The sequence below is a fragment of the Rhinolophus sinicus genome, chromosome 14, assembly GCF_057876585.1.
Source record: "Rhinolophus sinicus isolate RSI-liver-muscle chromosome 14, RSI-T2T, whole genome shotgun sequence".
NCBI classification, from domain to species: Eukaryota; Metazoa; Chordata; class Mammalia; order Chiroptera; family Rhinolophidae; genus Rhinolophus; species Rhinolophus sinicus.
Genome location: NC_142514.1, coordinates 168,106,494 through 168,124,379, shown reverse-complemented (window position 1 = coordinate 168,124,379; position 17,886 = coordinate 168,106,494). Strand labels below are relative to the sequence as shown.

Here is a 17,886-nt window from a genome sequence, read left to right as displayed (position 1 = left end):
CTCTCTTCCCACTTAAGGATGGCCTCCAACCATTCTTAAGAACCTTGTTTAAGGAGGAAGATGGGAGGCAATCGCCATCTGAACTCTGTCAGAATTTATATTACAATAGGGTTTTGTTCAACTCTTTTAAAATCTAACCAAACTTTTTTGGAGGTGGGAACAGTTTGTGGAGAAGTTAAATAAATTAACTCTATAAGTTATTTTACCTCCCATTAGCAAGTGCATTGTCACCAAATTGATATAGAAAGACACCCAGGTTCCCTCCCCCCCAAAAAACAAAACAAAACAAAAAACTCACCAACGTGTAAAAAGGCTCTTAGAAGTCGTCTTTGGAGGCCTCAGCTCACCACCTGTTTTCCCAGCCTCATTCTGTTCTCCACTCCTTTACTGGCTGCTTCCAGCCTGGGGGTGGGGGTGAGGTGGTGGGTTGTCTCCGCTTGGCAACCTTCAGGAACACCTCCTTGTCAGGCTCATCACCCATCACCTGGCAGAAATACTCGGCCTCAGCCTCCTCCTTCTGCTGCTGCAGCTGACTGGCCCCTTCTGCTTCTGAAGGGCCCCCAGGTCCCCAGGCATCACTGTCCCCACAGCCTCTGCCCTTGCCCTCTTCATGCCCACCAGGTTCCTCTCCGGCTGCTCCCACTTGCGCTGATATTCTGGGCCTGCCTCTGGGCCTGGAACTGCAACTTCTCCTTCTTGGCTGCCAGGGTGGCCTGATGGTCCTCCAACGTCTGGTGCAGGTCACTGTGGAACAGGACGTCCCCCTCCCCAACAGCCTCCTGGACCTGGATGAGCTGCTGGTTATCTGAGGCCCAGTCTCCATAAGCCTCACCACGCTGTGCTGGACCGCATATTGCAGTGGCCGCAACCACCTCGGGCAGCTCAGCAATCTTGTTCCCCTCCAGGCTCTACCTCGCTTTGTCACAGCCCCGCCCGTGGCCAGCAGCTCCCGGTGTCGGGCACACGGCACCTGTTGGGGAACTTCTGCAGTAGCTTTTTTATCCCACGACTTGCGCCCACAGGAATGGCTTTGATGCTATCCATAATGGCAGGAATCCAGCTCCTGGGCGTCAGGGATATAGTTGATGAGAAAGCAGCACTTAATGGTGTTCACATTCACCTCGTGCCGCTGATGGAAGGGGACAGGTTCTGGAATGTGGTGGCCTGAGCTTCACGTGCATGCCCTGGGGACCGACGCTGTTGGGCATCAGAAGGAATGGGTGTAGCGTCCATGCAGGGAGGAGCCCACAGCTCACACCAGCGTGTACCTGCTGACCGGAAAGGTCATCGTGGGGCCTCCTGGAACGCCCTTGAGCTTAAAGTAGATCTTGGTCTCGGTTTGGCTCAAGATGAGGAAGTTTGAGACCACAAGGGGCCCAGCCACTGACACACAGTCCTTCAGAGTTTCTCTTTCAAACCGATGGCCGTGGGAGCAGCTCCACACCCACTGCAAGTCCAGGCAGAGATGTAAGATGCTGAGACTTGCGCTACCCTCACACGGACAAGTACGGCTGCGCAATACGTGCCTGGAGCCCGTGGAATTGCACCTGGACGCCTGCGCACGTGCTTCTGGTGCCAGGTCAGCCTCAACTGCCCCAAGCTGCCCTCTCCTCCCCGAGGCCGCTCCAGACGCTGGTTTCCCATGCCGGCGAGAGTAACTAGTGACCCACTGTGTTATACACACATATGGCTTTTAAATTCTCAGAAAACTGAGATATCTGTTTCCTGGCTGGGGTGCAAGATGGGGTATGTTGGGAAAGACAGGAAAGAGTAAAATTAAATTCTGGTTAAATAGGCATTGCTATTGGGAAATCCCTTCACTTGACATGCTTTGAGAGCAAACACGTTCCTTCCTGATCACCTTTGCATGTTATTCAGAATCCACTCACACACACCCTACCCACCCACCCCATCCCAAACAGCTGATGGCACTTTAGTGCATGTAAAAAAGTATTTTCTTTGGATTGGCACTCTTCCTTCAAACCTTGGCCTTTGGTAGTTTATTCCACTCAGAATTTCTCCGTTGAGGTTCCATCCCCTCCACCTGTTCTCTCGGTCAGTGTTTTAAATGGCTTCAGACTAGCTCTTTTTCCAAGTCACGCACATCTGGCATTGGTGAAACATTTCCACCCTTTTTCCCTGGCCTCACTGTAAATGTATCTACGGCACAATGAAGACTGGGATCTCTCCTAGTTCTCTCTCTCCCTCTCTCCCTCCTTCCCTCTCCCTCCCTTCCTCATCCCCCCACCCATCCTCTCTTTCCCTCTCTCCCTCCTCTTCTCTTCCATCCCACCCCATTGTCTCAAGCTGATAGTCACAGCCCCTTGCCCTTATATTCCTCAATAGGAATCCACTGTGTTCCTCCCTACAATTACAGGAAACACCAAGCACTCCCAGGGGCCCCACAAAAGCCTTTCTCATTAGAATTGAGAATGGTGCATGCAGGCACTCTCATCCCTCTGCGTTGGGGTGGGAGAGACTCACAGAACACATGTAACTCTCTCCAAAGAGCGAGCCCCCACTCATATCCTGTCTCTGCCCCCACCCCCCCCACCCCTCAGTGCTTTTAGCCCATAATCCTGAACTTGTTTTCAAATATTTCCATTACAAACTGCATAATGCTCTGGCATGTCACTTTGGAATTTTATGTTTAGTTTGATTTGGTCTTGGTTTACAACTGACCTATTACGTATATTCACATCACTGAAAAGGGGTGAATCTAGGATTTGTACCTAGGTCACCCTGACTCCAAAACTCCTGCTCTGTAAGATGCCCCCAAACACAAGGCCATGGTCTCCCACCCCTCCCCATCTCCACCCACGTCATCTTGCCTCTCTGACCTCTTTAACTGCTCTAAGAAAGCGGTGTTCTTGCCAGTCTTAGAAAGCTTTAGTTTGATCTCTGAAGGAGAATGTAATCCAGCTCCATTATACTAACTTTGAAGAACCCACTAACAGTATGTCTCTTCTCTTTCCTTTCATGTTCTTTATCCAGGAAGTTTCTTTGTTGGAATATCTATACTGCAACTGATCTTGCCACCCAACATCTTGGAACATGACAATAGTTGTTTTCTTTCTCAGACAGACCTTGTATAATCAGCAACTCTGCTAATACCAGAAATGTTCGCCTGAGCATTCCGTATACCCTATTTTGTCAATAAATAGATTTGGCTGCTGAGCAGCACAATTTGTTCTGTTTTGCCTTTGACATGTATCTAATCACAAACTAGGAGGTCAGATGAGCATATAATTACTTATGGTTTGATGATTCCAACTTTATTTGGTTATGCATTTCTTTAAAAGCAAAAGAATGGTAGTCTAGTGTATATAAGAAACTTTAACTAGGAGTCAGAAGACTAATAATAATGCCCAGACACCACATAAGATTGTTGATAAATGTATATTCTAGCACTTTGTAAAACATAAAGGTATTTTAATACTATTACTCACCTCTATTCATTGCTTCATAATACACAAAAAAGCACTGGTTATGTGCATCAAAATAATGTACATAATCCAAAGATATACAATTGAAACAATACTTCATTATTAAAAGTTCTATATTTATCTGTATGAAATTCCCTTTTATGAATAAGAACGATTCCTTAAAGAGGAACATTGCTTTCATTCTGATTCACTAAAGTATTTGTAAACTACTGCATACTTTGAACACATTCTTTAATACATTTATAATATATCATAAAATGTATAGATTTTGAGAAAGCAAAAGATACAGACATCTTTGTATTTTACCTTTAACAGTGTTTGCCAATTTTGTTTATCTTGCATTTCCCCATATTTCACTTGATACATTCTATTCAAATAATATACAATGAGATCAAACCACAAGAACTACAAACTTTCAGTCTATGATTGCCAGCCAGTGAATAGGTTCTCTTTCAATTTCATTGAAATAACAGCTCCTGAATCTTAGTGTAATGAAAATAGCTGGAAGTGCAAAGATTGCTCCCCTTTACATAAAACACTCCACCACACATATTTCAGTAAAACCTGCATTTCTGAAACATTCCTTGAGAATTATTGAATAAAACACAATTTCCAATTACACAGAAAACAAATTACATACGTTTAGGTTAAGTCAATAATAGATTCAATTAAAAATGGGCACAGGTGGGAATAGCCTGGGGGTGGGGGTGGGCAGGGAGAGTAGTCTTTTCATATAGTGAAAAATTAGAGAGAAAAAGGAAAGCACGTTAATAAAAAGAAAACCTAAGTAGCCCATAAGTAAGTAAATATCTAATTTAAGAAACTTAAACATTAAATAATATCCCTGCAGTCGCATTATTCAAATTTTCCAAAGATTAACACTGTATACTCTGAATGCATGAATACCACAGTCTTTGTCAGAAATTATACTGGTAAATGATAGTCAAGGGAACACTTACCACCAACCTTAAACTGTATAATTTATGTACTTGACATGAACTACGTTAGCTCCATATTTATGTTGATCTCAACCATAATGTCATGGCAGAACCGGTTCTTATATGACCTAGAAGTCTTTTGGAAAGCAGTTTAAAAACTTTTTTTTAGTTATGATCATACTACCTACAAATATGAACCTATTGCTATCTTCATATATACTACATAATATAGATATACACAAATACATATATTATTTTTTATTCCCATTTTCTCTATTAAATTGCAAACTGTGAGGACCAAGAGAGTGAGTTATGAGTCTATATATACTGAGTGATATGTAGCTAAGGAGGGAGAGTTGGTCTACTCTTTAAATTAAAAAAAACAAAAACACTGTTGTTTTATGATCTATCCATGTTGCCAATTATGTTTCTAAATGATTGTTTGCTTTATGCAAGTATAAAATATTCCATAGTAAGCAACCAATATATGCATCTATATATACATGTATATGCATATGTATTTTTTGTCTATATATAGACAAAAATGTATACATATTTTAAGAACAGAAAAACACTGTTAAAATACAATACTAAACATATACTGACAACAAAAGATGAACACAAGACACATTTAACTTCTGCAATTATAAGAGCTGCTCAAAGTGGTTACCATCAGCATAATTTTAATACAGTTTTTTCCTTTCTTAAAATGTGTACACATTTTTTGGCATCTTCTGTGTATACAGATTATATATATATATATATATATATATATAAAATACATATATACATATTATATATATTATATTATATACATGTATATTATATATAATATAATATTTATAATACATACACACACACACACACACACACACACACACACACACGAGGTCTGCCACTTAAGTTCATGAACTTGCCACCCTGTGCTTACATTGGCAGCACTGTACAAACAGCTCGGTAAAGTTTCATAACCTTGGTATGTTAGTGTCTCACGGCTGTGTTCGTGTTAACATGTGGCAGTGTCTTGCTGAGTGGAGTTCAATATTGTTGTTGTGTGTTTTGTGTACTTTCGCAAGAATGTCTGAGCTTGAATTAGAGCAACGAACAAACACTGAATTTCTTGTTAATTTGGGAAGAGTGGAAGTGAAATCAGGGGCATGTTAGTCCAAGTTTATGGGGGTAATGCCGTGAAGAAAACGGCAGTGTACAAGTGGATTAAACGTTTTTCTGAGGGGAGAGAATGTGTCACTGAGGAAGAGCAGTGAGGGCAGACAGAAACAAGCAGAAATAATGAAAACATTGCAAAAATTCATCGACTTATGTGTCAGAATTGTCAGCTGACTGTGAGAAGCATAGCAGACCAAGTAAACATCAGTAGAGAAACAGAAAATCTTAACTGAAAAATCTTGGCATGAAAAAAGTGTGTGCAAAAATGGTCCCAAAGTTGCTCATCGATGAACACAAGCAAAGGAGAGTGGAAGTATGCCAAGACCTTTTGCAGAGGCAAGATGATGTTTGGGGCCATGTTATCACTGGTGATGAAACATGGGTGGACCAATATGACCCTGAAACAAAGCCTCGAAGTGCACGACAGAAGTCAGCCAATTCTCATGACCAAAAAATTTCAGTCAGTCCAAATCAAGAATGAAAATCATATTGCTAACCTTTTTTGATATCAGAGGGATTATTCATTATGAATTTGTACCAACTGGACAAACAACCAAGTTTATTCTTTGGAAGTGCTGAAAAGCAGCATGAAAAAGTTAGATGAAAATGACCTCAACTTTTCACCAACAATTCATGGCTCTTGCATCACAACAATGTACCAGCTCACACAGCACTGTCTGTGAGGGAGTTTTTAGCCAGTAAACAAATAACTGCATTGGAACACCCTCCCTACTCACCTGATCTGGCCCACAATGACTTCTTTCTTTACCCGAAGATACAGGAAATATTGAAAGGAAGACATTTTGATGACATTCAGGACATCAAGGGTAATACGATGGCAGCTCTGATAGCCATTCCAGAAAAAGAGTTCCAAAATTGCCTTGAAGGATGGACGGGGCACTGGCGTCAGTGCATAGCTTCCCAGGGGGAGTACTTCGAAGTTGACCATAGTTATATTCAGCAATGAGGTATATAGCACTCTTTCTAGGATGAGTTTGCAGAGTTAATCATCAGATCTTGTGTGTGTGTGTGTGTGTGTGTGTGTGTGTGTGTGTTGTGTGTCGTATATAAACAGAAAGATAGCAACATATATAGAGATATCAAGGTATATGTGTGTATGTATGTATGTATATTATGTATTATATGGTCATATGTATTATGTTCATCTATGTTATAGTATATATGTTATAAATTATAAATTATATGTTCATGCAGAGAGAGAAAGAGAGAGTCAGGAGGATGAGGTGTATAGAAAATCTAACAAAATAAAATAAAACAAATGATACTTTGAGATTTAAGAGAATGAAAATAAAAAATAGAGGATGAATTAAAGTATTTTCTTCTTCTTAGATAAATGGGTAGTATGGTTAGTCAGAAAATGTAAAAAGTGTTGTATGTAAAACAACTTCAAAGGAAACAAAATTAATGTTCCCTAAAAACTGTTAGAAGGAGCAAAAAGTAGCTCCTATGTTGACAAAGACCTCGTTGTAGATGCAATGAGACAGTTAGAATAAATTGTTTCATAAATTATGAGAATGGACCTCACAGAAGAATACATTTTTCTATTATCATATAGTGGTAACTTTGACACTAAGTCCTTTGAACAAATTGGATTCTATTTTTGTAAGTAGTAGTATAAGACGGTAAGGAAGTTTTTCAAACATGACTTTAAAGGAGCCATTTTTATAACACCATATGTGTAATTCACTATATATAGATCATACATTATGTACCATATATGTTTGTATACACTACACATATTTGCATGTACGTGTGTATGCATGTATAAAATGAAAAAAAAATCAAAATCTAAAATTATATAATATGCTTCTTTAAATTAGTTCCAGCTGAGGTTCTTTCACTGGAACTTGAAACAGTCTTGAACAACACAGATACTATAAAACATTTCTGAGGTGATACTATAACAAAATATATTTTGTCTGCCATTGCTTCACCAGAAAGATCAACTAGAAAAAAGAAACTGAGAAAATAATTAAAAGTGTACAGAGTAATCGGGCTAGATGAAATAAACCTCATAGAAGGGCTTCACCGTTGGCATTTCAGTTTTACAGATAAGAAAACTGAGGCTAATTAGTGCTAAGTAACATTCTCTGAAAGTTCACTTGGTGAGGACAGTATCTAAGATTCATATTTCGCTCTGTCAGTCTCCTCTTAAACTCAGGCTTCATCTACTAAATCAGGGGCCAGCAGATTTTTTTCTCTACAGGGCCAGATATAAATATGTTAAGCTTTGAGCCAATATTGTCTCTGTTGCAACCACTCAACTCTGATTATAGGGCAAAAGGAGCCATAGACAACATGTAAACTAAGCATGGCTATTTGCCAATATGTTATTTATAGACACAATTTTAATGTCCTAAATTTTCATATCATAAAATATTATTCCCTCTCGATTTTTTTCAACTATTTGAACTATTACAAGTATTATTTCCTTACATGCTTTACAAAAACAGGTGTGCATGGGCTGTAATTTCTCAGCCTCTGCACTAAACTGTATTAAAACTAGACAGTAAGAATGGGGTTGAAGTTTGTATTTCAGTGGTAAAATATTGCAATCTGATCATTTTACCTTAAGAATGTAGGCTGACGTGATTTTATGGCATCAAAAATAGATATCCTGAAGACAGACAGGAATGCAAAACCAGAGTTCAAGATAAGAGTAATAAATTGTAATGGTACATATTTGAGAGTCATTCCCCTGAGGTTATAACTCAGGCTGAAATAGTAGTTGAAAATGGGACTTTGGAAATTGCCAGAACTATTCATTGGAAGGGAAGAAAGGAGCAACAGAATGTGACGTGTATAGAGAGACCAGTGAAAGGGATATAATCAAGATGAACAAATCCATTTGTTCCCTCAGAAATAGAAAATAGGGAAAGAGATCGTAGTTTCATGAAAGAGCAGCAGGAATATTAAATCCAAGAGGATAAGAAAAACCATGGCTCCTTTAGCACCTAAGTAGGTCGAGAATGACTTGAAAGAAAAGTCACTATAGAAGGGTTAGAGTGGGAGGCAGGTTACAGGTACCTAAGTAGGAGGCAGAAGAAGATCCTGCTTTCCATTAGAAAGGAACTTTCTGAAAGGAGACACCACATTTAAGTTATCTAAAAATTGAATGCTTCTTTTACTGAAATCTTTGTATTTCATAGGTAACCAATGACAGTAATGAATAACTAAAAGAGACAATGGTGTTTACACACAGACCTGTACATTCTGCAAAGATTTAGAAACTGCTAAGGTTGGTTGTTATATTCTAGGTCTTCTAGGAGTTTTTACTCATTCGTTAGAATTTTTCTCCTGTGATTGCACCTTTTATTTCAGTGTGTTTTTATGTATGTGGCATATCTATAATTTGGACCTTGTGGTGAGTCAACTACTCTTCCAACTTTAAATGACCTGTTGATTCAAATTCTGGCCCATAGGTCTCTTTGCAAAGGAGATGGCATTGGATTCAAAGGAGCTCCCAGGTTGATGTTTTCAGGGAAAGAGAAGTTAGAGAGAATGAAAACATGGAATGTTGAAATATACCCGCTCCAGGGTGTGGAAAGCTTTCCAACAGGAAATATTACTATCAATTAATTAGGAATAAGTTGTTTCTACTTTAGGGTCTCAGAAGGAAATATAGGGCAAATACTGAAAAGACATTAACTTGAATAATTACAGAGGTGTGGGAAGGATTAAGAAAAGGCACAAGGCATTAACCATGCAAGGTAGACACAGGAGTTTCCAGAATTCAGTGATACCTGAGGTTCTGGAAGAGAGTCAGTGTCTAGAAGCTCCAATTATGGAAGGGCACAGCTATTGCTGGAGAGTTAGCCTTCTAGAAAAAGTGTTGCAATCTGAGAAGATTTAGCAGGTCTTAGGCATTTAGCAAAACTGGCTGTAGACAAGAGCTTCACTTACAAAATATTGGCAGATGTTGCATTTTCAGATCTCTGAAAATATTTTAACCCAATGGTTTACTAATATGATAAGAGTACAGTTGACCATATTGTGATAATCACATATCATCTGCTATTTTCTGAATTAAGATACATACTGGATTTGTTATTTCATAAAATACTAATTTCTCCTAGAATCTGCAGCAAACAAAATTCTCTGCCACCTATATCATACATTTATAACCATTTTTAATATCTTAATTGACTCCATTTAAAAATATTAACCCCAACATTTGTGACATATTGTCTGGAAAGAAAAACAAAACTGTACTCTATTAAACCAATTTACATTTCTTTTTCTTCTTTTATATTGTCCCCATTTAACGACCTTGGCTAAGATTAATTCATTGAGCCACTAAGTGCCTCTCTATATGTACTATAGTATTTCCGTAGGCATCATGGAGACTATTACTTAGAAAACAACATTCTTAGCATATGATGCCTGCAATTAGTTTGTAGGGAATAAAGTCATCTACAAACAAATATTTTGGATTTCAGAATAGAGACTGGAAGAAAAGAGATAAAGTGACAACTTCATGAAATGTGACATGTGAGCTCAGCATTTAAGAATGGGATATGCAGAGTGAAAGGATACTTTTCCAATTATGGGGAGCAGAGAAGATGCCTCCCTCCAACTGTGATAACTGAAAATAAGCAGGCCCTGGGTACAAGCAACACCACTGTAAATGGAAATAAATCAGCAGTCATGCAGTCCTGGGACAGATTGCTCTCTGGGGAAATACCATTCTATCTATCAGATTCTATAATAATGGGCAGAGTGACAATACCAAACTCTCAGTAATGCAGAGTAAGCACTTTGCCCCAAGATGCTGCGACCACAGAATTTGTAGCAAATCATAAAACACACTATGTGATCATCTCCCCGATAAATCCCTTCTAAACCTTTTGAACTTGACATATTTTTATCCAGTTAGGAACAGCCACAGTATGTTTTATTCTCCTGGCATCTTGAGAAAATAGAATAATTTACAACTGAAAATTAAGATACATATTCTTATGGACAGCTGCAAACTTAGGTGTCACCAGTCAGTTTTTAAGTTGTTAAAAAAGGAGCACCAATATCTTAAAAAAAGAAATAGAAAGAAGAAATAGAACGTTGAAAAAGATACATCGAAAACCTGGTTAAATGATGCTTATTCCTTAACAGTCAGCTAATTTGTTTTCTTACCAGTGTGGAAATAAATATTTTATATATAAATATTTTATATATAAATATAATATGTATATATATTATTATATATTTATATATTATTTGCATATAATAAATATCTACTTATTTATTGGATCTAATTTATATTATTTTATTTTGTATTTATTATTCTGACAACTTCATCAATGTTTTTATGGCAACAATGTGGACCTTGTATGATGTGGTGCCTATCACAGGCAAATCCTGAATATTTATGTGTGTTACAGAGCTCCCCCATGAAATTGAGGGAGGTCTCTGTTGAAGATGTCTCATGGGAGCCAATTTATTTCACTTTTCGACCCCTCAAGAGTTGTTCTCAAGACCACTCACCAATAAACCTCGAGGGTACAAATATCAGTGTGGCAGAGCCCATATCACAGAGGACCCAACCTAAGCCAGGTGTCTATTTTCTCCAAGTTGATCTGCAGATTCAATACAATCCTAATACAATCCAAATAGTTTTTTTTTGATGAAATCAATGAGTTGATTCTAAAAATTTGTATGAAAATAGATAGGATTAGAATATCCAATGTGGGGAAGAAAAAGTTGGGGAACTTAAACTATTTGATTTCAAGATTTACTGCATAAATGACAGGAATCAAGATATGGTGGTATTGGTGTAAGGATAGACACATAGATAAATTGACTGGAAAACTGAGAAATTAGAAATACAACCATACACAGAATGAACTGATTTTTTGACTAAAGCAATTCAGAGGAAAGGAAAGTCTTTCCAACAGAGAGAATCTGGACCCACAGAGGCTAGATTTGTGGAAAGATGAAATTCAAATTCCCCCAAATAGAGCACTAGGAGTGATGACAAATGGGGCTACCTCTACTTCCACACTTTGGTTAATGATCCCATGTATTCTAATTATTTGGGAAACAACATCATATAAGGCCACTGAATTAGGGTGTATACTACATCCTAGTTGGATGGAGCACCATTCCTGTAGCATGAAATTTCAAAGTGGAAACCTCAGCCATGCCTTCAAAAGTCCATTCCATCACTATACCAGTGTGGATCTCTATTTCTGTGGGATACTGTAAGGGATAGAACCAATGAATCCCATAGTCATGTGCCCACTGCCTCACCATACTGGCTCTTATGTAGGCCAGCCTCCAAGATGTTGCTCATTGATTTTTATTTCCATGTATTCATCCTCTTCTGTAGTCTTCTCTCACATAGAATGGGACTAATCTATATAACTAATAGGATACTGTGAAAATGATACTGTGTGTCTTCCATAGCTATTCCATCTAACATTTGTCAAATTCTAAAGAAGCTCAAGCAGCCTTACACAGGGTCCATGTGGCAAGGAATTGGGACCCCCACACACACAAAAAAAACAACAGCTCTTATTTGCCAGGTAAGTGAGTGAGACACCTTGCAAATGGATTTCCAGATGAAAACAGTCCTTTAATTGACTACAGCCCCAGGTGACATGTTGAATACCACTTCAGTTGGCATAACTATCCAGCTAAGCTACTCCCAGATCATTGACCCAGAGAAATTGTGCAATAAAATAAGTGTTTATTGCTTTAAGCCACTAAATTTGGGGGCATTTTCATGCAGCAATAGATAACTCAATAGCTATAAAGTGGGTCCCTTAATCTAATGCAATTTCCTGTGTAATTCCATATGTGAACCAAACACTGTAAATCCTCAGAAGATGATGCTGGATAAAACCCTGCTAAGTAGGAAAGAAAACCCAGTCCCAGAATATGTGTGGATTCCAATAAAGATGAATCACTGACCTTTCCAAAACAATCAAATGACCACCCCTTAAATGATGGTGCCGTATTAGGAACTCAGTGCAAGTTTCTGTTGATGGCCACTGGACATTTGGCTGCAGCTATAGCTTACTCAGCCTTGAAGCCCATGCTATTGGGGCTATGTATAGCATCCATTCCTGACATCGTAGCCACTCCTTTCATGTGCCCATTGTGCCAGCATGGAGGTGACCAATGAAAAAAACTAGCTGATGTCAATTGGCCTGGTCATTTTGCTTACTTGCACATTTAACCCCTACTCTATAGGCAAGTATAAGGTACCCCTTTAGAGATGTTCTAGCATGCCCCATACCCCTGGGCTCCTAGGAAAATTCCCTGATGTGGTAAGCCCTTGAGTCTTCATAAAGTTTTTCCTTTATCCTAAGGATTGTACATGTTTTAACAAGACCTCTAGCACACTTTCCACTTTTTGTTCATTCAGTCTGATTGACCTCATATATTTATATGGTGGACTAATGTGATGTTTATGGAACTATCCAGGCAGACCAGATACCTTTGGATTATATTTGGACTCATGTTATGGTCCATGATATGGTCCATCCTGGTGTACATTGCATGTATACTTGAAAAGAACATGCATTTTATAGTTATTAGGCTTAACGTTATATAAATAAACTGTAATCAAGTTATGTATTGCATGTTCAATTTTTCTACATCACTGTATATATCATTGTATCATCTATATATCACTATTAATATTTTTGTTTTTGGTTCTCTATTCATTACAAAAAATAAGGTGTCAAAATTTGTAACTGTGAATGTGCATTTGTCTATTTTTCATCTAGTTCTGTCCATGTTTTTTTATGTATTTTGTAGTTCTGTTATTAGAAGCACAAACATTTAGGCTTTACATATCTTCTTCAAGAATTAACCATTTTATGATTCTGAATGTTTTCTATTTATTTTTTGTTATAGTCTTTAAGTCAATTTTGTCTGATATTAATATAATCATACCATGTTTCTTATTCTTAGTGTTTGCTTAGCATGTAGTTCAACCCTTTTACATTCAACCTAGTTGTGTCTTTGTATATAAAATGATGACTATCGAGACCACAAAATAGTTGGGTCTTGCTTTTTAATGCAGTCTGAGCATCGCTGCTTTTTAATTAGTCCACTTATATTTAATGTCACTGTTTATGTAGTTCGGTTAGCAATATGTTCTCTAGCAGTACTATCTGGTTTTGGTTTTTCTCTTTCTCCTTTCCTGACTTCTTTGAAGTTAATAAAATCTATATAATTTCTCCTAGAATCTGCAGCAACCAAAATTCTCTGCTACCTGTATCATATATTTATAAGCAATTTTAATATCTTAATTGATTCCACTTAAAAATATTAACCCCAACATTTGTGACATATTGTCTTCCCTGTTTTCTGCCCCTCTTTTAAATTCCTTCAGATATTTTGACTCATTCCATCCTAATCTGCTCTGTATTGTTCCAGTTTTAGTATATGTGCTGCCAAATATGTGAGCAGGAGGGCAAGTATATTTGTGATGATAAAATACAGGGAGCATGGGTTTCTGTTTAGGAATTCATGGGATTTAGAATTTTCCAGTTCTGCCTTACACACTTTTTATAAATTTATCTAACCTCTAACCTCTGTGAATGTCAAATCTCACATTTGCAAAAGTGATCTAAGACCAACTGCTTCTTCTATGTATCAATTTGTCATGAGAATAAAGTGAGATAATATAGACTAGTGAAATTGCAACCAATAAAGTGTTCATACACATATTGTTTAAAGTATTGTGGCTAGGTCAACATCATCTTCATAATCTTAATCATTTTAATGCCTCAGAAGGTAAAATTTCATGGTACGTTTTATTTTAACTGTAGTGGAAAAAAATGTGTCTCTTTGTAATATTTAAATGCACATAAAATTCATGACACGGAACGGTAATGGTTACTACTAAAGTAAATTCAATTTTGCTTTTTACATATTAAAAAAATTGAACCTTGAAGGAAACAGAAAACAAAAATGTTGAATAACTAGATTTCCTTCAATAAATAAAGAATCAGAGATATCAACTGGTAAAAAAAAGCCGCACTTTTACAGTGCTGCTCACATACAAGAGCAATGAGCAGTAGTACACGATAAATTTTTTTGAATCTTTGTCATGAAATAGATTATTGTTTTCTTTTGTTGCTATACCCCCTCCCTATACAACCTTCTATGCATAATATGTTTATAATATCTGGGGGCTCACAGCAGTGTTATTCCAGCAGAAACAGCAAACTTTGCACTAGCCAAGGTGAAGAAAAGAAATAAAACTTGGTGTCATCAGCAAATTTAATAATTTCTTAATGTACTAGAGATCAAGGGTACTCATTCAATGCCTTCATGGAGGACTTTTTAGAGGATTTGATTCACATAAGGAATCAAACGCTCTATAAGTTCATGTATTTTACTTTCAATAGTAGCTTATATATGGTTATATTTATATAATGAGTTTTCATAACAGCGTAACAAGAGAGCATAGTAAACTGGACAGTTGAATGCTATGTTGCAAAATCATTTTATAAAAGTACAGGAGGATGTCTAACAGGTTAAGTAAACACACTGGACTTGGAAGAATAGTCAGAAAACCATTTTATTTTTCTACAAGGACCTTCACATATATTCTGTGAGATCTCCATTCCCTCTCTCTAGATATCTTGGACAGATGGATTGCTTTTCTGATAACTTCTGGACATTAGAAAAGGATCATTTTTCATGATGAAAAAGTCTCGTATAATCTGAATCAAAACTAACCTCTCATGCCGTTCAAACATTTCCCCCCACTCCAGTTCAAGAGTGACCAAATGTTTGGGACAAACAACAGGAAAGAAGGATTTGAATGTGGTCACTCTCCACTCAACAGACTTTGTGAGGTAAGGAGGAAGAAAGAAAGTGATGAGAAGGAAATGAGCAGAATACTTTTACTTTGTTAATGCAGGTGATAATTCACTGGTGACTACTGAGTCAGAGATCCCCATTTTGGCTCTTTCATGGATGTGAATTGGAGGGTTCTTGGAGACTATTCACAGGAACCCTCACTCTACCATTTTGGTATGATGAACTATATGGCTGACCTCATTCCAATTCCCCAGTCTATTCACCTCAACATGTTAGCCATGTTACCCTCACCTCAACACTCAGTCATTTAAACATGGTGTGACTATCACATCCACTGAGGCTACAGGAGAAACACACATATACACACAAGCATCTTTGTTCTGCCAAATTTCAAAGGGTAGACCATTCTCACTGCTGCTTTCTTCCTCTGCCATCATCAGATATGTCAGCTAGCTTTCACTCTTTTAGAGTTTTTCAGGCAAGGAGGAACCATTCTTATGCATGCCCTCAAGAATTTTCTTGCAATTAGGTCTAGAAGATGCAGTCTTAGTAATTTCTGTAGCTCAGCCATGGTGTGAGTTGCTAGTCTCCCCTTGTTGTAGATAATCCTATCTCTGTGAGTGTTTTTCCTTTGACCCTAATCATGTCTGCAGGCAAAGGAAAACACAGCCCTTCACTAATAGGAAGGGAAGAAAAGTGTGTAAAACTGCTGTATTTCATATAATCTCTTCAAGAATACCTCTTTGGAAAACCCCTCTATTTTATCATATATGTAGAAGATGAATTTTTTTTCTATATGGGAAATTTGGTCACTTCTTCAATGACCCCAACAGAGATGTCTGTAGACCCTCTTGTTAAAATGTAGGAATACTCTCAACAGTTTAATCAATTTGGAGGACAGTAGCCAAACCCCAGGGAAACTATAAAGGTTCCACTTCTCATTCTATTACACATGTATATGCAAATTACTATTTTTGTTTCTAATGTGCTAGAATCAGAGACAGATTTACCACAAAGTTAACAATGTTCAAGCTTCAGTTCTCTTTATTGTATGGGACCCTTTTAAGATCCTATACTCAACTGTGAATCTGTAACTTTCTGTTCTTTTCTTAGAGATGGCCCCCAAGTTGTATAAAATTGAGATTCTCAAAATCTTGTTTTGCTTTTATCTAGGATACATTTATAAAGTATTTAGAACAAAGACTAAAATAATTGAATTTGCTCAGTGTTGGTTCCAATCTTTGTCTCTTACCAACCCCCTTCCAAACTCCTATCCATACATGTGTGTTTAACTCTTACTGGTCTCTAAAGAATGATGTAATATAATAATGAATTGTGGGAGTTGATGTAAACATACAATAACTTACTGTGATACAAATTTCGGTAGATGTAACAACACATTGATCTCAATGACTTGAGAGGTTTTGTATGGCATCCCAAATAGGAAACTACTGACATCAGAAATAACCTTAATTCAAGGTTTTAAAGGAGGGGTTGGCATGGCAGATATTTGGCTGAAATCCCTAACAGAATAGGTACTCAATAAAGTTGTTAACTAAATTAGGCGACACATAGGAGAACCATTGGGATAGTGATCACAATATGACAAAATGAGAAGATATGAGTATTAATGCTCTGGATTTTAAAGGTCTGCCTACTGTTTTGACACTGAGGAAACTAGGAGCATGGACCTGTTGCTGTTTGACCTCCGCCTGCCTTGCAGGCTGCTGCTTTCCTCCACATCCTCTGACTTTGTGTGTCAGTATAGCCAAGACGTTTAACTACCAACAACATTTGGTAGGGACTGCCTGTAAAGATGGCATTTTCTGCTCCAATTGCCTCTTGATTCTGTTTAGATGAATGTCGTGGTCAATTAGTGATGCTGCCATTGGTACAGCAATGAAAAGTAATGACATTTATGGTATGTATCTGCCATTCATGTACGAGGATAAGCAGATGTGCCAACCGGTAACTATTCCCATCATTGTGTTGTCCTACATCAATGTATCAAGGTATGCCCTACACTCTATCTTGGCATGTTCATGAATACATTTTATACAATAATGAAAGAAATCCAAAACCCCTACGTTTGTGTATTCATTTTAAAACCTGTGCAACACTCTGCAGCACACCACAGCAAGCAATGAGTGGAATGGAAATAACTGAATAGGGCTTTTTCTTTCCCCATTTCTAATTCCTCTGCCTCAATCTATAAAATGTAATACAATGTATTATTTATCAACAGCAGTGCAGTGCTGCCGTGCAAATGTCACTCAATGGGATTACCATATATATAGCTATACATCAAAATGTTTTTATGTGGTTTGCGATTATCTAGCATTATGGAAATATGGGTAACAAGAGTGAAGGCCAATCAAAAACCTTCAGTCCAATAGTTGAAAGGGGGGAGAAATTTCCCCCATGGCAAATGTGTTGAATAGAGCCCATGTAACGACAAAAGGCTTCTTTTAGCTCCCACACCAGAGCTGACAGAGACCCTGGCTGTCCAAATGGCGACCATGCCTCACAGCCAA

The 17,886-nt window shown here is 37.8% G+C and overlaps 1 pseudogene; it reads right to left on the bottom strand.

The window, feature by feature from the left end:
- Positions 1-322: 322 nt before the first annotated feature.
- On the bottom strand, positions 323-2,035 carry LOC109450805 (suppressor of SWI4 1 homolog pseudogene; annotated as a pseudogene).
- Between the last annotated feature and the right edge of the window lie 15,851 nt (positions 2,036-17,886).